Source organism: Bombina bombina, chromosome 5 (genome assembly GCF_027579735.1).
Source record: "Bombina bombina isolate aBomBom1 chromosome 5, aBomBom1.pri, whole genome shotgun sequence".
Lineage (NCBI taxonomy): Eukaryota > Metazoa > Chordata > Amphibia > Anura > Bombinatoridae > Bombina > Bombina bombina.
The window spans coordinates 404,045,980-404,070,037 of record NC_069503.1 but is presented as its reverse complement, the minus strand read 5'-3'; the positions used below and the strand labels follow the sequence as shown (position 1 = coordinate 404,070,037).

The window sequence follows — 24,058 nt, the reverse complement described above, 5'->3', positions numbered from 1 at the left end:
ATTATTCTGAATTAAAAAATATTCTTATCTTGCATTCTTGCATTCACTGCATGGTTGAAATCAACTCAGAAATTCTCAATAATATGTAAGCCTGAGCGGTGAAAATTCCATTCCAAAACTTTAATCTTGTGTTCATTTAAAGGGACAGTCAAGTAAAAAAAAAACTTTCATGATTTAAATAGGGTATACAATTTTAAACAACTTCCCAATTTACTTTTATCACCAATTTTGATTTGTTCTCTTGGTATTCTTAGTTGAAAGCTAAAACTAGGAGGTTCATATGCTAATTTCTTAGACCTTGAAGACTGCCTCTAATCTGAATACATTTTGACCACTAGAGGGCATTAGTTCACATATTTCATATAGATAACATTGAGCTCATGCACGTAAACTGACCTAGAACTGAGCACTGATTGGCTAAACTGCATGTCTGTCAAAAGAACTGAAATAAGGGGGCAGTCAGCAGAAGCTTAGATACAAGATAATTACAGAGGTAAAAAGTATATTAATATAACTGTGTTGGTTGTGCAAAACTGGGGAATGGGTAATAAAGGGATTATCTTTCTTTTTAAACAACAAAAATTCTGGTGTTGACTGTCCCTTTAAGTAGTCCATGATTCATTTTGGGGAGTGTTTTGGATGATTTTCTTGTTGCAATATACATCCTATTTTCCGTTTCAGTTTCTACACTAGCTTCTAGCATTTGTAGATATTTAGTAGAATCTAATCCATTCTTCTCACTACTATTACAATATTTATTATGCAGCATAATAGATTCATTCCCATGAGTGTTCTTTTCTTCAAATGCGTCTCCTTTTTTTCTCCAAACGTACTTTTGATGATTTTTAGCAAAATAACTAAATTTTATTTTCCTTAGACCTCAACACTTTGGGTCAAATGTATTAAAAATCATGCGGACAAGCTACTCAACTTGAGAAATTGTCCGCACAGCTCTAGGCGTGTGTAATGCCACCCCTAAGCGAGAGAAATGCCTGTCAGTCACCCCAAGTGAGCACATTTAGGGTGATTTCTCTTCTCAGAGGTGGATGAGATTGTAAGAAGCAGCAATCATCATAGCGGAAACCAGGCTTGCATGTGCAAAAACCTGCCCCACAAAGGCTCCAAAGCAGCTTAAACCGCTTAGTACATGGAGCTCTTGATTACAAAATTCCTCTCTAGCTTAACTATGTGTTGTGTTACAAATTTTAGATGTTAAATTTTGTGATAAGTAAGGTTTTTTTGTCTGCTGATATTTCGATGCAAATCATGTTTATGTAAGTATAAGTGCACAGGGGACCTGCTAAAATTACTCGAGTGCCAGATAAATCTTCCTGCGTGTCCTTTTAAAAAATATAGGCCCAGATTACGAGTTTTGCGTTAGAGGCTATGCGGTGCTAATGAGCAGTTTTTACTCACCGCTCACTTACCTGCAGCTCTGGTATTACGAGTTTTCAGAAACCCGTCGTTAAAAGACTAGAAGTAAGCGTTGAGCAAAATTTTGCTCATTACCGCACTCCAATACCAGCGCTGCTTAAGTCAGCGGTGAGCTGGTGTAACGTGCTCATGCACAATTTCCCCATTGGAATCAACGGGGAGAGCCTGCTGAAAAAAAGTCTAACACCTGCACAAAAGCAGCGTAAAACTCCTTAACGCAGCCCCACCTTGGCTCCCCCAGTAAAATTTGTGTAGAACCGCCACTGGCTATTGTCTAATGAGAGGAAGTGCAAAAAACACTATTGCTTCTGCTTCACATAGTGAAATAACATTTTCAAGGCCATTTTTTGCTGTTCTGGCTCAAATTTCTAGAGGAACAGGGGCAGTAGCAGGGCCATCTTTATCATTTGCTTTAGCAGGCAGTCCCATGTCCACCCAGAGCAGGACATAAGCAAGGCCCACCAGTACTAGAACTAGTTGCAGCATTAGTAGCAGTAAGGGTCTTCTGTAAAGAAGACAAAGAGAGGAGATGAAGGTGTAGGTGCTGAATTGGCATTGTTTGGCTCCAAGTCTAGTAGTATGATTGCAACACCTCTGTATTTGTCCCAGTTCCACCATGAGTTCTACTACTGTCACTTCTATCACTCTTCAGGAGTAGTAGATGATCCCATTGTGCAAAGCTGTCAGTGAGAAGAAGGAATTATTGATTAAGGTTTCCTAGTCTCTGGTTTGGTTGATGAGGATGTTATTTGGACTCCCAGCATGTCTGCTATAGCCACCCTTTATGAGCCTGAGAAAATAATGAATGAATGAATAAGATTCCACTACAGAGGCTTTGCATTGCGGGCAGCAATGCAGGCAATAAGCTGTCAAATGTTTATTTCCTGGCCTGTACTCATACTTCTAGCTGCTTTCTCCAAGGAAGTTTTGAAATGTCTTTGCCTTCCTTAGAGGTGTATTTTTGGGGTTTGGGTAGATTCAATCATTGGCCTTCTTTAGTAATAATGCGGCCTGGTGCTGTCTTTCCTGCGATTCATTGTAATAATACACAACATTGTACATCTATCCAAAGTTCACTCTCTCCATTAAAACATTCAAAGGGAATCTCTCCCTTTTGTTTAAGGGCTAGATTATGAGTGGCATGCTAACTGTTGGGTGAGAGTGAAAAGGGGTTTATTGTGGCTCTTTGCACACGTCGGAAGTAGCACACATTTTACAGGTTGAAAGTAAACGTTTTCTTGAGAGTGCATTTGAATTTAATGCGCATCGGTATAACGCAACTTCAAAAGCTCTGGTTAAATGTTAGAGTCGACTAAAATATATATATATATATACACTGTATATATTAATATTGCATAAAAAAGTTTTAAGGGCTCAAAGATACGAGGTGTCAGGTGTGTGAAAAAAGTCTGCAAAGGGCTTTTACATAGAGATACATGCATACATATGTCTAAAGATGTAATGTATGTGTGTGTTTGTGTGTATATATATATATATATATATACACACACACACACACATACACAGTATCTCACAAAAGTGAGTACACCTCTCACATTTTTGTAATTATTTTATTATATCTTTTCATGTGACAACACTGAAGTATTGACACTTTGCTACAATGTAAAGTAGTGAGTGTACAGCCTGTATAACAGTGTAAATTTGTTGTCCCCTCAAAATAATTCAACACACAGCCATTAATGTCTAAACCGTTGGCAACAAAAGTAAGTACACCCCTAAGTGGAAATGTCCAAATTGGGCCCAATTAGCCATTTTCCCTCCCCAGTGTCATGTGACTCATTAGTGTTACAGGGTCTCAGGTGTGAATGGGGAGCAGGTGTGTTAAATTTGGTGTTATCGCTCTCACACTCTCATACTGGTCACTGGAAGTTCAACATGGCACCTCATGGCAAAGAACTCGCTGAGGATCTGAAAAAAAGAATTGTTGCTCTACATAAAGGTGGCCTAGACTATAAGAAGATTGCCAAGACCCTGAAACTGAGCTTCAGCGAAGTGGGCAAGACCATACAGCAGTTTCACAGGACAGGTTCCATTCAGCACACGCCTTGCCATTGTCAACCAAAGAAGTTGAGTGCTCATGCTCAGTGTCATATCCAGAGGTTGTCTTTGGGAAATAGACATATGAGTGCTGCCAGCATTGCTGCAGATGTTGAAGGGATGGGGGGTCAGCCTGTCAGTGCTCAGACCATACGCCGCACACTGCATCAAATTGGTCTTCATGGCTGTCATTCCAGAAGAGATGCACAAGAAAGCCCGCAAACAGTTTGATGAAGACAAGCAGACTAAGGACATGGATTACTGGAACCATGTCCTGTAGTTCGATGAGATCAAGATAAACTTATTTGATTTAGATGATGTCAAGCGTGTGTGGCGGCAACCAGGTAAGGAGTACAAAGACAAGTGTGTCTTGCTTACAGTCAAGCATTGTGTGTGTGAGTGTCATGGTCTGGGCCTGCATAAGTGCTGCCTGCACTCGGGAGCTACAGTCCATTGAGGGAACCATGAATGCCAACATGTACTGTGGCATACTGAAGCAGAGCATGATCCCATCCCTTTGGAGACTGGGCCGCAGGGCAGTGTTCCAACATAACGACCTCAAACACACCTCCAGGATGACCACTGCCTTGCTTAAAGAAGCTGAGGGTAAAGATGATGAACTGGCCAAGCATGTCTCCAGACCTAAATCCTATTGAGCATCTGTGGGGCATCCTCAAATGGAAGGTGGGGGAGTGCAAGGTCTCTAACATCCACCAGCTCCGTGATGTCATCATGGAGGAGTGGAAGAGGACTCCAGTAGCAACCTGTGAAGCTCTGGTGAACTCCATGCCCAAGAGGGTTAAGGCAGTGCTGGAAAATAATGGTAGCCACACAAAATATTGACACTTTGGGCCCAATTTGGACATTTCCACTTAGGGTGTACTCACTTTTGGTGCCAACGGTTTAGACACTAATGGCTGTGTGTTGAGTTATTTTGAGGGGACAGTACATTTACACTGTTATACAGGCTGTACACTCACTACTTTACATTGTAGCAAAGTGTAATTTCTTCAGTGTTGTCACATGAAAAGATATAATAAAATATTTACAAAATGTGAGGGGTGTACTCACTTTTGTGAGATACTGTATATATATATATATATATATATATATATATATATATGTGTGTGTGTGTACATATGTATTTATATGTGTGTACATATGTATTTATATTTTATATATGTATGAATTTACAGACATATACACATATAAACACATAATACATATGTATAGATATGTATATACTGTACATACATGTCTAAACCATTGGCAACAAAATTGAGTACACCCCAAAGTGGAATTGTCCAAATTGGGACCAATTAGCAATTTTCCCTCCCTGGTGTCATGTGACTCGTTAGTGTTACAAGGTCTCATGTATGAATGGGGAGCAGGTGTGTTAAATTTGGTGTTATCGCTCTCACACTCTCTCATACTGGTCACTGGAAGTTCAGCATGGCACCTCATGGTAAAGAACTCTCTGAGGATCTGAAAAAAAGAATTGTTGCTCTACATAAAGATGGTCTAGGCTATAAGAAGTTTGCCAAGACCCTGAAACTGAGCTGCAGCATGGTGGGCAAGACCATACAGTAGTTTAACAGGACAGGTTCCTTTCAGAACAGGCCTCGCCATGGTCGACCAAAGAGTGCACATGCTTAGCGTCATATCCAGAGGTTGTCTTTGGGAAATAGACGTATGAGTGCTGCCAGCATTGCTGCAGAGGTTGAAGGGGTGGGGGGACAGCCTATCAGTGCTCAGACCATACACCACACACTGCATTGGTCTGCACAGCTGTCGTCCCAGAAGGAAGCCTCTTCTAAAGATGATGCATAAGATAGCCCGCAAACAGTTTGCTGAAGACAAGTAGACTAAGGATATGAATTATTGGAACCATGTCCTGTGGTCAGATGAGACCAAGATAAACTTATTTGGTTAAGATGGTGGCAAGCATGTGTGGCAGCAACCAGGTGAGGAGTACAAACACAAGTGTGTCTTGCTTACAGTCAAGCATGGTGGTGGGAGTGTCATGGTCTGGGACTGCATAAGTGCTGCCGGCACTGGGAAGCTATAGTTCACTGAGGGAACCATTAATGCCAACATGTTCTGTGACATACTGAAGCAGAGCATGATCCCATCCCTTCGGAGACTGGGCCGTAGGGCAGTATTCCAACATGATAATGACCCCAAACACACCTCCAAGACAACCACTGCCTTGATAAAAAAGCTGAGGATAAAGGTGATGGACTGGCCAAGCATGTCTCCAGACCTAAACCCTATTGAGCATCTGTGGGCAACCTCAAATGGAAGGTGGGGAAGCGCAAGGTCTCTAACATCCACCAACTCTGTGATGTTGTCATGGAGGAGTAGAAGAGGACTCCAGTGGCAACCTGTGAAGCTCTGGTTAACTCCATGCCCAAGAGGGTTAAGGCAGTGCTGGAAAATAATGGTGTCCACACAAAATATTGACACTTTGGGCCCAATTTGGACATTTCCACTTAGGGGTGTACTCACTTTTGTTGCCAACAGTTTAGACATGAATGGTTGTGTGTTGAGTAATTTTGAGGGGAAAGTGAAAATTACACTGTTATACAGGCTGTACACTAACTACTTTACATTGTAAAAAAGTGTCATTTCTTCAGTGTTGTCACATGAAAAGATATAATAAAATATTTACAAAAATTCTGTTTGCCTACTCTAAGTACTAGGAAGGGTAAAGTGAAAGAGGTTATAAAATATTAGTTTTTAATTTCTTCAAGCAAGATTTTGTTATTTTAAATGGTACCGGTGTGTACTATTTACTCTCAGGCAGCAGATGGATGAAGATTGCTGCCTGGAGGATGATGATATTAGCATTTGTAACTAAGATCCATTGCTGTTCCCACAGAGGCTGAGGAGTACAGGAAACTTCAGTGTGAGGAACGGTTTCATGCTATGCAGCAGTGAGGTATGTTCAGTCATATTTTTCTGGAGAGACTGTGTATTTCAGAAAGGCTGACATTATACCCAGGAGGGTAAGGGTAAGCAGTAATCCTAGAGCTAAAAGAAGGTCATTACTTAGCTTGCATATGGGGCCAATTACAAATATGGTTGACACTGAATTGCAAATGTTTGTGAGCAAACATTTTTTTGTTTTTTTTTTGGGAGTGCTTTAACGTTTTTGTTCAGGACTCCTGGGCTTTAGAAATAGTAACCCAGGGGTATCTTCTAGATTTCAAAGATTCTCCCCCAAGGGGGAGATTCCATCTTTCTCAATTGTCTGTAAACCAGACAAAAAGAGAGGCGTTCTTACGCTGTGTAGAAGACCTATATACCATGGGAGTGATCTGCCCAGTTCCGAAAACAGAACAGGGGCAAGGGTTCTACTCCAATCTGTTTGTGGTTCCCAAAAAAGAGGGAACCTTCAGACCAATTTTGGATCTCAAGATCCTAAACAAATTCCTCAGAGTCCCATCCTTCAAGATGGAGTCCATTCGGACTATTTTGCCAATGATCCAGGAGGGTCAATATATGACCACCGTTGACTTAAAGGATGCGTATCTACACATTCCTATCCACAAAGATCATCGCCAGTTCCTCAGGTTTTCCTTTCTGGACAAGCATTACCAGTTTATGGCTCTTCCCTTCGGATTGGTCACAGCTCCCAGAACTTTCACAAAGGTGCTAGGGTCCCTTCTGGCGGTTCTAAGGCCGCGGGGCATAGCTGTGGCACCTTATCTGGATGATATCTTAATCCAGGCATCAACTTTCCAACTAGCCAAGTCTCACACGGGCATCGTGGTGGCTTTTCTAAGATCTCACGGGTGGATGGTGAACATACAAAAGAGTTCACTTATCCCTCTCACAAGAGTTCCTTTCCTGGGAACTCTGATAGATTCGGTGGACATGAAAATTTTTCTGACGGAGGTCAGGAAATCAAAAATTTTATTCATCTGCCGAGCTCTTCATTTCATTCCTCGACCGTCAGTTGCTCAGTGTATGGAGGTAATCGGCTTAATTGTAGCGGCAATGGACATAGTTCTGTTTGCTCATTTGCATCTCAGACCACTGCAACTTTGCATGCTCAAACAGTGGAATGGGGATTATGCAGATTTATCTCCTCAGATAAATCTGGACCAAGAGACCAGAGACTCTCTTCTTTGGTGGTTGTCACAGGATCATCTGTCCAAGGGAATGTGTTTCCGCAGGCCAGCGTGGGTCATAGTGACGATGGACGCCAGCCTATTGGGCTGGGGTGCAGTCTGGAATTCCCTGAAAGCACAGGGATTGTGGACTCAGGAGGAGGCTCTCCTCCCGATAAATATTCTAGAACTGAGAGCGATATTCAACGCGCTTCAGGCGTGGCCTCAGCTGGCGTCGGCCAGATTCATAAGATTCCAGTCGGACAATATCATGACTGTAGCATATATCAATCATCAGGGAGAACAAAGAGTTCTCTAGCGATGATAGCGGTTACCAAAATAATTCAATAGGCAGAGACTCACTCTTGCCATCTATCAGCAATCTATATCCCAGGAGTGGAGAACTGGGAAGCAGATTTTCTAAGTCATCAGACTTTTCATCCGGGGGAGTGGCAACTCCATCCGGAGGTGTTTGCACAATTGATTCAGCAATGGGGCACACCAGAATTGGATCTGATGGCGTCTCGTCAGAATGCCAAACTTCCTCGATACGGGTCCAGGTCAAGGGATCCTCAGGCAATACTGATCCTCGTTCAACCTGGCTTATGTGTTTAAACCATTTCCTCTCCTTCCTCGTTTGATTGCCAGAATCAAACAGGAGAGAGCTTCAGTGATTTTGATAGCACCTGTGTGGCCACGCAAGACTTGGTATGCAGACCTGGTGGACATGTCATCTCTTCCACCATGGACTCTGCCACTGAGACAGGACCTTCTGATTCAAGGTCCGTTCCAGCATCCAAATCTAGTTTCTCTGCGACTGACTGCTTGGAGATTGAACGCTTGATCTTATCCAAGCGGGGGTTCTCTGAGTCGGTCATAGATACCTTGATTCAGACTTGAAAGCCTGTCACCAGGAAAATTTATCATAAGATATGGCGTAAATATTTTTATTGGTGCAAATCCAAAGGCTACTCATGGAGTAAGATCAGGATTCCTAGGATTTTGTCCTTTCTCCAAGAAGGATTGGAGAAGGGGCTATCAGCTAGTTCCTTAAAGGGACAGATATCTGCTTTATCAATTCTACTGCACAAACGTCTGGCAGATGTTCCAGACGTTCAGTCATTCTGTCAGGCTTTAGTTAGAATCAAGCCTGTGTTTAAACCTTTTGCTCCGCCATGGAGTTTGAATTTAGTTCTTAAAGGGACATTATACACTCATTTTTTCTTTGCATAAATGTTTTGTAGATGATCTATTTGTAAAGCCCATAAAGTTTTTTGTTTTTTTTTAAATGTATAATTTTGCTTATTTTTTAAATAACATTGCTCTGATTTTCAGACTCCTAACCAAGCCCCAAAGTATTATTTGAATACTGTCAGCTACCTTCTCCAGCTTGCTCCTGTTTGTGTAAAGGGTCTTTTCATATGCAAAAGAAGGGGGAGGAAGGAGTGTCTTATTTCCCACTTGCAGTGGGCTTTCCAACTACCTTTTCAACAGAGCTAAACTGAAAGCTTCTAAGTACGTTTTTAAACCATTTTATACTGGATTTTTATATCAGTATCTGTGCATCTTATTCTTTATAGTAGTGTCTATTACATGCAGTTATATGAAAATGAGTGTATACTGTCCCTTTAAGGTTCTTCAAGGGGTTCCATTTGAACCTATGCATTCCATAGATATTAAGCTTCTATCTTGGAAAGTTCTGTTTTTAGTTGCTATCTCTTCGGCTCGAAGAGTTTCTGAACTATCTGCATTGCAATGAGACTCGCCTTATCTTGTTTTCCATGCTGATAAGGTGGTTTTGCGTACCAAACCTGGATTCCTTCCTAAGGTTGTTATTAATCAGAATATTAATCAGGAAATTGTTGTTCCTCCTCTGTGTCCTAATCCTTCTCTAAGATGGAGCGTCTATTGCACAACTTGGACGTGGTTCATGCTTTAAAGTTTTACTTGCAAGCGACCAAAGATTTCCGTCAAACATCTTCTTTGTTTGTTGTCTATTCTGGAAAACGTAGAGGTCAAAAAGCTACGGCCACCTCTCTTGCCTTTTGGCTGAAAAGCATCATCCGTTTGCCATACGAGACTGCTGGACAGCAGCCTCCTGAAAGAATTACAGCTCACTCTACTAGAGCGGTGGCTTCCACATGGGCTTTTAAAAATGATGCTTCTGTTGAACAGATTTGTAAGGCTGCGACTTGGTCTTCGCTTCATACCTTTTCCAAATTTTACAAATTTGATACCTTTGCTTCTTCGGAGGCTATATTTGGGAGAAAAGTTCTTCAAGCAGTGGTGCCTTCTGTTTAACCATCTGTCTTGTCCCTCCGTGTCCTGTAGCTTTGGTATTGTATCCCACAAGTAAAGGATGAATCCGTGGACTTGTCTTACCTTTATAGAAGAAAAGTAAATTTATGCTTACCTGATAAATTGATTTCTTCTATGGTAAGACGAGTCCACGGCCCGCCCTGTCATTTTAAGACAGATTATATTTTTTTGATTTAAACTTCAGTCACCTCTGCACCTTGTAGTTTCTCCTTTTCCTTCCTGTACCTTTGGTCGAATGACTGGGGGGTGGAGCTAAGGGAGGAGCTATATAGACAGCTCTGCTGTGGTGCTCTTTGCCACTTCCTGTTAGCAGGAGGATAATATCCCACAAGTAAAGGATGAATCCGTGGACTCGTCTTACCATAGAAGAAATTAATTTCAGGTAAGCATAAATTTAAGTTTTTGCAATATTAATTTTTAATAAAATGTAAATATTTCATATCCCAATGTTCTTTAAATAGGGGAATATGTTATAAGAATTTTTTAAAAATTATATATATATATATTTAATTTTATATATGTGTATAAATATATATATACAGTATATATATATATATATATATATATATATATATATATATATATATATATATATATATATATATATCGCAAAAAGGAAGGCACTCGCCGGGTTTAATAAGGATAAAGTTTTATTCCTTATGAAGTAACGTTTCTGAGTTTTACCTCCGTTTTCAAACTGACAACAAGAATCAATGATATAAACAACCTTAAATACCCCATTCACCTTAATCACCTAGTGCAGGTGTTGCACAACACTTAGCACGCATCATCAGACAGTGCCCGTATCTTAGCAACCAACAACAAACAACCTTAAGTGAACACCTTTCACTACAACTAATAATGAATGTGTAAAACTAACTTGTTTAAAAACAATTGAATTGCTGTAATATTACACCTGTTAGCGCTAATAAAGTAACTAAATACAATAATAAACAATCGGTAACACTAAGGGTGTGTTACTACTAGGGGGCGCACAGGACCTTATATGATTATTATGTAAATAGGCTAAGAGAGAAGAGAACAAGATATTACATATAATGACTATAATAAAATATACTATACGGAATAATGTAAATAAAAAAGAAACAATTCTTATAAATATGGGACTATGAGAAACATAGGATACAACACAAATAATAGCAAATACAGTAATAAGAAATTCCTGAAAGGTTCTTATCTGGAAATGCTGTCTTCTTCTGCAATGTTATATAGATGGTAAATGTCCCAATTGGGGTGGGTATAGTCCCAAATGATGAATGTGATCAAATACCAGGATGATCAATGATCAGGAACACAGATGATGACTGGAGTCAGCTGCTTTGTCAGGGAAATCAGGATCTAAGAGCAAGTTTTCTCTGTGAAAAAAATCACAAAAAGACAAAGGCGCCTCCTAGTGTAATACAGTTGGTGAAAGAGGTTTGTTAGATAATCAAAAAGGTACTCACAAGTGGAGCAGCACCCAATTGTGCTAAATCAAACAGACTGGGATCTCACAGTGTCCCAGCTCACTGACACTGCAAGAAAACTGGTTTCTCCAATGTCTTGCCGGACTGACAGAGCTCAGACTCTCACAAAGAGGTTTACATAAAACCAAATTTTATTAATAAAATAAAAATCTCAGTGTCTCATGACACTAGATATTAAAAGAACAAGCAACGCGTTTCTCAGACTGCTGTCTGTTTCATCAGGCTATGTGTATTGCTATTTCTTTAACAAAGGATATCTAAAGAATGAAACAAATTAGATAATAGAAGTAATTTGGAAAGTTATCTAAAATTGTATTCTCTACCTGAATCATGAAAGAATTTTTTTGGGTTTAGTGTCCCTTTAACTCATCCTGGCATCATACATATAACAAAACAAACAGAAAACTACCTGACAAAACAACAAATCATAAACCAGACTAAAAACATAAAATAAACAAACCACAAAAAACAATAAAAAACAATAAAAACAAACCAATGAAAGACAGCCACAAAAAAAGACACACAAAGAACAAAGTCAGAAATCAAAAATGTCAAAAAAATAAATAAAACACCATGAAAAGACATCACATAAATCAGACTAAAACATAAAATAAACAAAAAACAATAAAAATAAAAAACACAAACCAACGAAAGACAGCCACAAAAAAGGACACACAAAGAACAAAGTAAAAAATAAAAAAATATAAAAATAAATAAATAAAACACCATAAAAAGACAACACATCACCAAATAAACATAAAATACAGATACAAGATACTGGGTATAACTGTCTCATGCTGAGATTATAGGAAACTATGCCACTCAAGTTTAGTGTTCAGTCCTTTAGCGATAATAGTGTCCAGCTCATAGGTCCACCTTGTCTCTCTTTGGAGTAACAACCTGTTCCTGTCGCCACCTCTGCTCATCTCAGGAATGTGATCAATTATTGTGTATCGCAGGTCAGCCACACTATGCCCTTGTTGTTGGAAGTGCCTAGCCACTGGTTGATTTGATTCTCCATTTTTGATGGCTTGTCTAATGGCGCTCCTATGGTTAGCCATGCAAACCCTCAGGTTGTCACAGATCTTACCTACATAGAATACGCTACAAGGACAGTGGAGCATATACACTATATACAGGGTCGTGCAGGCCACCCTGTATTTATGAAAATATTTCTTATTATACCTTGGGTGGTTAAAGTATTTCCCTGCTGACATCCCATTGCAGGTGGTACAACCGCTACACTTAAAACATCCTGGTTTCAATGCCTGTCTGCTTAGCCAGTTTTTATAATAACAGTGTGTAGGGTCCGTCAATTGCAGATTGTCCTTAAGGGATTTACCTTTTTTGTACCCTATTCTCGGTGCCATCATATCCTTAAAGGGGAGTGCATCATCACTCTGCAGGATTTTCCAATTTCGTCTCAAGATTCCATTAAATCTGTTCTTATCCGCTGCATAGGTAGTTGTAAATGTCAGCCTTTTCTTACTGTCAACATTCCTACGACTAGTACTCATCCTCTGTATTGCTTGTAACTGCTCATTGAGGGCTTTCATCTTATAACCTCTCTCGATGAAATTCCGTTTCATCTCCTTGAGCTGAACGCTGGCATTCTCCTGCCGAGTGTTATTTCTTTTAACCCGCATAAATTGCGATTTAGGGAGTGCCTTTTTAAGCGCAGGTGGGTGACAGCTAGATGCTTCAAGCAATGAGTTGCTGTCCATTGGCTTCTTGTATAGAGTGGTCTGCAAGATACCATCCTCTTTATATATCCTCAGATCCAGAAACTCTATGGTTTCCCTGTTCCAGCTCATCTTGAACTTTAAGGATCGATGTACTAGGTTCAACGCATCAAACCACTCCTGAAGCAATTCAGCGTCTCCCTTCCATATAACGAAAAGGTCATCTATATATCTTCTGTAAGTTAAGACATTAGGATTTCTGAAGATATGGTCATTATTGCTCTCAAATTCATCCATGAAGAGGTTCGCATATTATGGGGCCACATTCGACCCCATCACTGTTACTGTCAACTGTAAATAATATGTTCGCTTGAAGCAGAAGAAATTCATTTTAAGACAGCTTTCCAGAAGCTCGATTATGAAGCCAATTGGGGGTCCCACATCGGGGTATTTTAGAAGATGTCTCTTAATGGACTCTATACCTTCCCCATGTGGGATGACCGTATAAAGACTTGTAACGTCCAATGTCACAAGTATATCCTCATCCCTCACTGGTCCTATATTTTTCAGCAATTTAATGACATTGCTCGAGTCCTTCAGGTAACTCGACATGTGTTGCACTATTAGTTGTAGTATACTATCCACGTATACTGCCAGTGGTTGAAGGAGTGAGTCTGTTGCAGCAACTATTGGTCGTCCCGGTGGTTCACTTAGATTCTTATGGATAGGTATAGATATATATTTTAAAAATAAAATATGCAACAAAAAACACACACAAATAGTGATAATACAGACCAATATGCAGGAATATATCCAAAGTGAAAAGAGTCTTTAAAGTGAAGGTAAATTTTGATGAATTAGTGCCCGTTTTTTAATAATCCTATTAAAAACAAGGGCACTTTAATTCATCAAAATTGACATTTCAAGCGTTTTCTTCAAAAACTTACCTTTTAATCCTGAAAGCTGCTCCATCTATTCCCCCGGCCGTTGGAAGCCTTTGCTTATGTCAGAAATGATGAATCCGACTTCCGCCAATCACGGCGTTCCCCCAGGGGAGGATCATGGCCTGAGGGAACGCTGTGATTGGATGAAGCCGGATTCATCATTTTGGACCCACGATGAGGGCTTGCGACAGGCGGAGGAAACCCTGCAGCGGCTCCCAGGATTAAAAGGTACGTTTTTTAAGATGACGCTTGAAATGTCAATTTTGATTAATTAAAGTGCCCTTGTTTTTAATAGGATTATTAAAAACCGGGCACTAATTCGTCAAAATTGACCTTCACTTTAATAAAAACAGTCCCACAAATACAAATAGTTCAAATGATGTTCCTCAAAAGGAAGCGAAAGAAGCACATCATAGCATAATACTGTGTAAATCTTCACTTCCCAGATGGAAGGCAGAACCAGAATACTCACATTAGTTAGAGCTTACACAGCTCAAGATAATTAGCTCTGGTGTGCAGACTGGATACAGACAATGACAATTGCTTAACCCCTTAATGACCAAAGCACTTTTCTGACCGTTTGGGACCAAGGCTATTTTTACATTTTTGCGGTGTTTGTGTTTAGCTGTAATTTTCCTCGTACCCATTTGCTGCACCCACACATATTATATACCGTTTTTCTCGCCATTAAATGGACTTTCTAAAGATACCATTATTTTCATCATATCTTATAAATTACTATAAAAAAATTATAAAATATGAGGAAAAAATGGAAAAAAACACACATTTCTCTTGTTAGGTGTATCCAGTCCACGGATCATCCATTACTTGTGGGATATTCTCCTTCCCAACAGGAAGTTGCAAGAGGATCACCCACAGCAGAGCTGCTATATAGCTCCTCCCCTAACTGCCATATCCAGTCATTCTCTTGCAAGCTCTCAACATATCTGGAGGTAGTTAGAGGAAAGTGGTAAAATATAGTTAGTTTTTTCTTCAATCAAAATTTATTGTTTTTAAATGGTACCGGAGTGTACTATTTTATCTCAGGCAGCATTTAGAAGAAGAATCTGCCTGCGTTTTTCTATGATCTTAGCAGAAGTAACTAAGATCCACTGCCGTTCTCACATATGTCTGAGGAGTGAGGTAACTTCAGAGGGAGAATGGTGTGCAGGGTATCCTGCAATAAGGTATGTGCAGTTAAGTTTTTCTAGGGATGGAATTTCCTAGAAAATGCTGCTGATACCGGATTAATGTAAATTAAAGCCTAATTACAGTGATTTAATAGTGACTAGTATCAGGCTTGCTATCAGAGGTATATACTCTGATTAATGTGCAATATAAAACGTTTGCTGGCATGTTTAATCGTTTTTATATATGCTTTGGTGATAAAACTTATTGGGGCCTAGTTTTTTCCACATGGCTGGCTTTATTTTTGCCTAGAAACAGTTTCCTGAGGCTTTCCACTGTTATTGCATAAAAGTTACAGTTGGTGCAATTAAAATTACAAACTGTGACATTCAGCTTCCCTCAGCAGTCCCCTGCATGCTATAGGACATCTCTGAAGGGCTCAAAAGGCTTCAAAAGTAGGAGCTGTGGCAGTTGTTATTACTGTTTAAAAAAACATATTTTTCGTTTTGTTAATCTGTTTTTTGTATTAAGGGGTTAATCATCCATTTGCAAGTGGGTGCAATGCTCTGCTAACTTGTTACATACACTGTAATTTCGTTAGTTTAACTGCCTTTTTTCACTGTTATTTCAAATTTTGGCAAAATTTGTTTCTCTTAAAGGCACAGTAACGTTTTTTTTTTAAATTGCTTGTTAACTTCATTTAAAGTGTTTTCCAAGCTTGCTAGTCTCATTGCTAGTCTGTATAAACATGTCTGACATAGAGGAAACTCCTTGTTCATTATGTTTAAAAGCCATGGTGGAACCCCATAGGAGAATGTATACTAAATGTATTGATTTCACTTTAAACAATAAAGATCAGCTGTTATCTTTAAAAGAATTATCACCAGAGGATTCTGACGAGGGGGAAATTATGCCGACTAACTCTCCCCACGTGTCGAACCCTTTGCCTCCCGCTCAAGGGACTCACGCTAAAATGGCGCCAAGTACATCAAAGACGCCCATAGCGATTACTTTGCAGGACATGGCGGCAATCATGGTTAATACCCTGTCAGCGGTATTAGCCAGACTGCCTGAATTCAGAGGAAAGCGCGATAGCTCTGGGGTTAGACGTAATACAGAGCGCGCAGATGTTTTAAGGCCCATGTCTGATACTGCGTCACAATATGCAGAAGCTGAGGAAGAGCTTCAGTCTGTGGGTGACGTCTCTGACTCGGGGAAACCTGATTCAGATATGTCTACTTTTAAATTTAAGCTTGAGAACCTCCGGGTGTTGCTTGGAGAGGTTTTAGCTGCTCTGAATGACTGTGACACAATTGCAGTGCCAGAGAAATTGTGTAGACTGGATAAATACTACACGGTGCCGGTGTGTACTGACGTTTTTCCAATACCTAAAAGGTTTACAGAAATTATTACTAAGGAGTGGGACAGACCCGTTGTGCCGTTTCCCCCCCCCCCCCTCCTATTTTTAGAAAAATGTTTCCAATAGACGCCACCACACGGTACTTATGGCAGACGGTCCATAAAGTGGAGGGAGCAGTTTCTACTTTAGCAAAGCATACCACTATCCCTGTCGAGGACAGTTGTGCTTTTTCAGATCCAATGGATAAAAAATTAGAAGGTTACCTTAAGAAAATGTTTATTCAACAAGGTTTTATCCTGCAGCCCCTTGCATTCATTGCTCCTGTCACTGCTGCTGCGGCGTTTTGGTTTGAGTCTCTGGAAGAGGCTTTTCAGACAGCTACTCCATTGACTGAAATACTTGACAAGCTTAGAACACTTAAGCTAGCTAATTCTTTTGTTTCTGATGCCATTGTTCATTTGACTAAACTAACGGCTAAGAATTCTGGATTCGCCATCCAGGCGCGTAGGGCGCTATGGCTTAAATCTTGGTCAGCTGACGTGACTTCAAAGTCTAAATTACTTAACATTCCCTTCAAGGGGCAGACCCTATTCGGGCCTGGTTTGAAGGAAATTATTGCTGACATTACTGGAGGTAAGGGTCATACCCTTCCTCAGGACAGGGCCAAATCAAGGGCCAGCAGTCTAATTTTCGTGCCTTTCGAAACTTCAAGGCAGGTGCAGCATCAGCTTCCTCTCCTACAAAACAAGAGGGAACTTTTGCGCAATCCCAGCTGGCCTGGAAATCTAACCAGGCCTGGAGCAAAGGCAAGCAGGCCAGAAAGCCTGCTGCTGCCTCTAAGACAGCATGAAGGAACGGCCCCCTATCCGGCAACGGATCTAGTAGGGGGCAGACTTTCTCTCTTCGCCCAGGCGTGGGCAAGAGATGTTCAGGATCCCAGGGCATTGGAGATCATATCTCAGGGATATCTTCTGGACTTCAAAGCTCCCCCCCACACAAGGGAGATTTCACCTTTCGAGATTATCTGTAAACCAGATAAAGAAAAAGGCATTCTTACGCTGTGTGCAAGACCTCCTAATAATGGGAGTGATCCATCCAGTTCCACAGATGGAAAAGGGACAGGGATTTTACTCAAATCTGTTTGTGGTTCCCAAAAAAGAGGGAACCTTCAGACCAATTTTGGATCTAAAGATCTTAAACAAATTCCTCAGAGTTCCATCGTTCAAAATGGAAACTATTCGGACAATCCTACCTATGATCCAGGAGGGTCAGTACATGACCACAGTGGATTTGAAGGATGCTTACCTTCACATACCGATTCACAAAGATCATCATCGGTTCCTAAGGTTTGCCTTTCTAGACAGGCATTACCAGTTTGTGGCTCTTCCCTTCGGGTTAGCTACAGCCCCAAGAATTTTTACAAAGGTTCTGGGGTCTCTTCTGGCGGTCCTAAGACCAGGGGGCATAGCAGTGGCCCCTTATCTAGACGACATCCTGATACAGGCGTCAAACTTCCAAATTGCCAAATCTCATACGGACATAGTGTTGGCATTTCTGAGGTCGCATGGGTGGAAAGTGAACGAGGGAAAGAGTTCTCTATCACCCCTCACAAGGGTTTCCTTCCTAGGAACTCTGATAGATTCTGTAGAAATGAAAATTTACCTGACGGAGTCCAGGTTATCAAAGCTTCTAAATTCCTGCCGTGTTCTTCACTACATTCCGCGCCCTTCGGTGGCTCAGTGCATGGAAGTGATCGGCTTAATGGTAGCGGCGATGGACATAGTGCCATTTGCACGCCTACATCTTAGACCGCTGTAAATATGCATGCTCAGTCAGTGGAATGGGGATTACACAGATTTGTCCCCTCTGCTAAATCTGGATCAAGAGACCAGAGATTATCTTCTCTGGTGGCTATCTCGGGTCCATCTGTCCAAAGGTATGACCTTTCGCAGGCCAGATTGGACAATTGTAACAACAGATGCCAGCCTTCTAGGTTGGGGTGCAGTCTGGAATTCCCTGAAGGCTCAGGGATCGTGGACTCAGGAGGAGAAACTCCTCCCAATAAATATTCTGGAGTTAAGAGCAATATTCATTGCTCTTCTAGCTTGGCCTCAGTTAGCAACCCTGAGGTTCATCAGATTTCATTCGGACAACATCACGACTGTGGCTTACATCAACCATCAACAGGGGACCAGGAGCTCCCTAGCGATGTTAGAAGTCTCCAAGATAATTCGCTGGGCAGAGACTCACTCTTGCCATCTATCAGCGATCAATATCCCAGGTGTAGAGAACTGGGAGGCGGATTTTCTAAGTCGTCAGACTTTTCATCCGGGGGAGTGGGAACTCCATCCGAAGGTGTTTGCTCAATTGGTTCATCGTTGGGGCACACCAGAATTGGATCTCATGGCGTCTCGCCAGAACGCCAAGCTTCCTTGTTACGGACCCAGGTCCAGGGACCCAGAAGCGACGCTGATAGATGCTCTAGCAGCACCGTGGTTCTTCAACCTGGCTTATGTGTTTCCACCGTTTCCTCTGCTCCCTCGACTGATTGCCAAAATCAAACAGGAGAGAGCATCAGTGATCTTGATCGCGCCTGCGTGGCCACGCAGGACCTGGTATGCAGACCTGGTGGACATGTCATCCTTTCCACCTTGGCCTCTGCCTCTGAGACAAGACCTTCTACTACAAGGTCCTTTCAATCATCCAAATCTAATTTCTCTGAGACTGACTGCCTGGAGATTGAATGCTTGATGTTATCAAGGCGTGGCTTCTCTGAGTCAGTCATTGATACCTTAATACAGGCACGAAAGCCTGTAACCAGGAAAATCTACCATAAGATATGGCGCAAATATCTTTATTAGTGTGAATCCAAGAATTACTCATGGAGTAAGGTTAGGATTCCTAGGATATTGTCCTTTCTCCAAGAGGGTTTGGATAAAGGATTATAAGCTAGTTCTTTAAAGGGACAGATTTCTGCTCTGTCTATCCTTTCGCACAAGCGTCTGGCAGAGGTTCCAGACGTCCAGGCATTTTGTCAGGCTTTGGTTAGAATTAAGCCTGTGTTTAAACCTGTTGCTCCTTTATGGAGCTTAAACTTGGTTCTTAAGGTTCTTCAAGGAGTTCCGTTTGAACCCCTTCATTCCATTGATATCAAACTTTTATCTTGGAAAGTTCTGTTTTTGATGGCTATTTCCTCGGCTCGTAGAGTCTCTGAGTTATCAGCTTTACAATGTGATTCTCCTTATCTGATTTTCCATACGGATAAAGTAGTTCTGCGTACAAAACCTGGGTTTTTACCTAAGGTAGTTTCCAACAAGAATATCAATCAAGAGATTGTTGTTCCATCATTGTGTCCTAATCCTTCTTCAAAGAAGGAACGTCTTTTACATAATTTGGACGTAGTCCGTGCTTTAAAGTTTTACTTACAAGCGAATAAAGATTTTCGTCAAACATCTTCCCTGTTTGTTGTTTACTCTGGACAGAGGAGAGGTCAAAAGGCTTCGGCAACCTCTCTTTATTTTTGGCTTCGGAGCGTAATACGCTTAGCTTATGAGACTGCTGGATAGCAGCCCCCTGAAAGGATTACAGCTCATTCTACTAGAGCTGTGGCTTCCACCTGGGCCTTTAAAAATGAGGCTTCTGTTGAACAGATTTGCAAAGCGGCGACTTGGTCTTCGCTTCATACCTTTTCAAAATTTTACAAATTTGATACTTTTGCTTTTTCGGAGGCTATTTTTGGGAGAAAGGTTCTACAGGCAGTGGTCCCTTCCGTTTAAGTACCTGCCTTGTCCCTCCCTTCATCCGTGTACTTTAGCTTTGGTATTGGTATCCCACAAGTAATGGATGATCCGTGGACTGGATACACCTAACAAGAGAAAACATAATTTATGCTTACCTGATAAATTTATTTCTCTTGTGGTGTATCCAGTCCACGGCCCGCCCTGTCCTTTTAAGGCAGGTCTATATTTTAAACTACAGTCACCACTGCACCCTATGGTTTCTCCTTTCTCGGCTAGTTTCGGTCGAATGACTGGATATGGCAGTTAGGGGAGGAGCTATATAGCAGCTCTGCTGTGGGTGATCCTCTTGCAACTTCCTGTTGGGAAGGAGAATACCCCACAAGTAATGGATGATCCATGGACTGGATACACCACAAGAGAAATACATTTATCAGGTAAGCATAAATTATGTTTTTCTAACTTTGACCCCCAAAATCTGTTACACATCTACAACCACCAAAAAAAAACATATGCTAAATAGTTTCTAAATTTTGTCCTGAGTTTAGAAATACCCAATGTTTACATGTTTTTTGCTTTTTTTTTGCAAGTTATAGGGCAATAAATACAAATAGCACTTTGCTATTTCCAAACCACTTTTTTTCAAAATTAGCGGTAGTTACATTGGAACACTGATATCTTTCAGGAATCCCTGAATATCCATTGACATGTATATATATTTTTTTTTAGAAGACATCCCAAAGTATTGATCTAGGCACATTTTGGTATATTTCATGCCACCATTTCACCGCCAAATGCGATCAAATAAAAAAAATTGTTCACTTTTTCACAATTTTTTTCACAAACTTTAGGTTTCTCACTGATATTATTTGCAAACAACTTATGCAATTATAGCATAAATGGTTGTAAATGCTTCTCTGGGATCCCCTTTGTTCATAAATAGCAGACATATATTGCTTTGGCTTTGCTTTTTGGTAATTAGAAGGATGCTAAATGCCACCGCGCACCACACGTGTATTATGCCCAGCAGTAAAGGGGTTAATTAGGGAGCATGTAGGGAGCTTCTAGGGTTAATTTTAGCTTTAGTGTAGTGTAGTAGAAAGTCTGCCAGTACTAAAAAAAAAGGTATTTTTGTGTGTTTTTATTTTAGCATATTTACATATGCTGCTGTGTAGGATCCCCCATAGCCCCCAACCTCACTGATCCCCCCCAAACAGCTCTCTAACCCCCCCTCTACCTTAATGGGAGCCATCTTGGGTACTGGCAGCTGTCTGCCAGTACCCAGTTTAGAAAACAAATGTGCCTTTATCATTTATTTTTTTAATTTTCTGTAGTGTAGCTCCCCCCCCCCCAAAGATCAACCCCCCACCCCTCCAGATCCCTTAGATCCCTTTCTCCAACTTCGATCTCCTTTTTTATTTTTCTGTAGTGTAGCAGTTCCCACCCGCTCCCGCCCCGTGCACGCGCCCGCCCTCTCCCTGTGCATGTGCACACGCGCCTGCACGCGCCCCCGTCGGTCCCACCCCAGTATGGATAGCACTTGCTTATTGGAGGCTTACATTTACCCACCAATAAGCAAGCATAACCCAAGTTCTCAAGCAAAAATGGGCCGGCTTCTATGCATCCTATTCCTGCTTTTTAAATAAAGATAGCAAGAGAATGCAGAAAAATTGATAATATAAGTAAAATAGAAAGTTTCTTAAAATGACATGCTCTATCTGAATCATAAAAGAAAAAATGTGGGTTTAGTGTCCCTTTAAAGCAAATGTACAATTTATTTAAACCAAAAAACAAAGTTCTTGTAGATCACTAAGGGTAACAGGTTGAAGCATACAAGCATACTATGCGTATGATAGTCCGTTGTTACAGACCGCAAGAAGCTCCACACCATATCTGTAGTCTTTCTGTAACAGATAAGTTCCCCTCTTTGTGACTAATTTAAACATTGCTTAAATGACTCTGACGATCGTTTCACCAACTGCTTTTAGCTTTTTCAAGTTTGTTCAAGAATGTTCAATTTTTAAATCCAACCAGCATTCATGATTGGATGACTCCTTCATGCTTTCCAATCCCGCTTCAGGTTTCTCAGGTGTAATAATTAAAAAACAGTTTCGATAAAGGGTGTTTATCAAAACTCTTTTTAATATTATACAGGTTCCCCCAGTTATGTACCTAGAGCCCTAGAGGTGACATGAACACTCAAGTAAATATATTATACCTCTAGAATTACAGGTAATGAGTTGGGTCACATCAAATGATTTTTTTTATTTTCAGATGAGACACATTTTTTATTGTTTTTGGCATAGAGTAATTAAAACTCTTACATCCAGTGCATTTCCCACATTTAAAAAACATTATTTAGCCATGTGCCAGTTGGCAATACAACTATTGGTTACCTTATCTTTAATAGTGGGTGCTTTACTAAAGATAATTCTCGGGTTGTCCTCTAAGATCCCAAGCTTTTGTTTTTAATAAATAGTATGTTTGCTTTAAGCATTTCTGTATCCAGTCTGCCTGGGGTCTGCACAATAGAGCTAATTATCTTGAGATGTTGAAGCTCTAACTAATGTGAGTCTGCCTTCCATCTAGGGAGTGAAGATTTACACTAGGGCTGCACGATTAATCGCATATGCGATTTAAAACCGCGATTAATCGCTGCGATTTATAAACCGCGAGAGTCGTGATTTTTTGCTAAAGAAATATCCTCAGATGTGGGTGTAGTGCATTGATTTGTATGTGATTTCTTGCAAACCAGCTCCATCTAGTGGTTGCTTTTAGTACACATTTGTAAAATGGCTGTTTTACTTTCACTTTCTGATCTCAGTAGCAGCCGATAAATCTAGAAGTATAAAAGCAGAGCCCATGCAGGAATGAAGAGGAGGGAAAGCCACTTACTTATATTTCCACCTAGGGACGTCTGCAGTCTGAAACTTAAAGTATGTAAACATTATGGAACCTCCCACACAATCTCCTGCTCTCTGAGAAATGGCTCAAATACACAGCAGATGCAGTTAACCCCAAGGTTGCCAAAAAGGCTAAAACTGCAGTCCCCTCTGCTGCTGAGTTAACTTAACTGCATCTACAATGTATTTGATATCATCAAGGCATAGCATTTCTGAAAGGAGCAGCCCCCCACAACTACTGCTATATGCCTGTAATGGATTCCTGGACAGGAGCAGGGCTCATTTTCAGTCAAATTAAAATGTTTAAAAAAAGAAGATACATATGTGTGTGCAACTGTGTATGTGATTGTATATATATATATATATATATATATATATATGTGTGTGTGTGTGTGTGTGTGTGTGTGTTTGTGTATATTTCTCCAACATTGGTGTGTCCGGTCCACGGCGTCATCCTTACTTGTGGGATATTCTCTTCCCCAACAGGAAATGGCAAAGAGTCCCAGCAAAGCTGGTCACATGATCCCTCCTAGGCTCCGCCCACCCCAGTCATTCTCTTTGCCATTGCAAAAACAGCATGAAGGGATAGCCCCCGATCCGGGACCGGATCTAGTGGGGGGCAGACTTTCTCTCTTTGCTCAGGCTTGGACAAGAGATGTTCAGGATCCTTGGGCGCTAGAAATAGTTTCTCAAGGTTATCTCCTGGAATTCAAGGAACTACCCCCAAGGGGAAGGTTCCACAGGTCTCAATTATCTTCAAACCAAATAAAGAGACAGGCATTCTTACATTGTGTAGAAGACCTGTTAAAGATGGGAGTGATACATCCAGTTCCAATAAGAGTCATGTCTTGAAAAAGGCCCTATTGTTGGGCCGAAACGCGTAGACTAACC

General features: G+C 40.8%; 1 protein-coding gene across 1 annotated transcript in view; it reads left to right on the top strand.

Moving 5' to 3' along the window:
* The window catches only part of NEK10 (NIMA related kinase 10), a 1,556,164-nt gene that overhangs the window by 1,484,804 nt on the left and 47,302 nt on the right, over window positions 1-24,058 (top strand). The gene's annotated exons all lie outside the window — the stretch shown is intronic.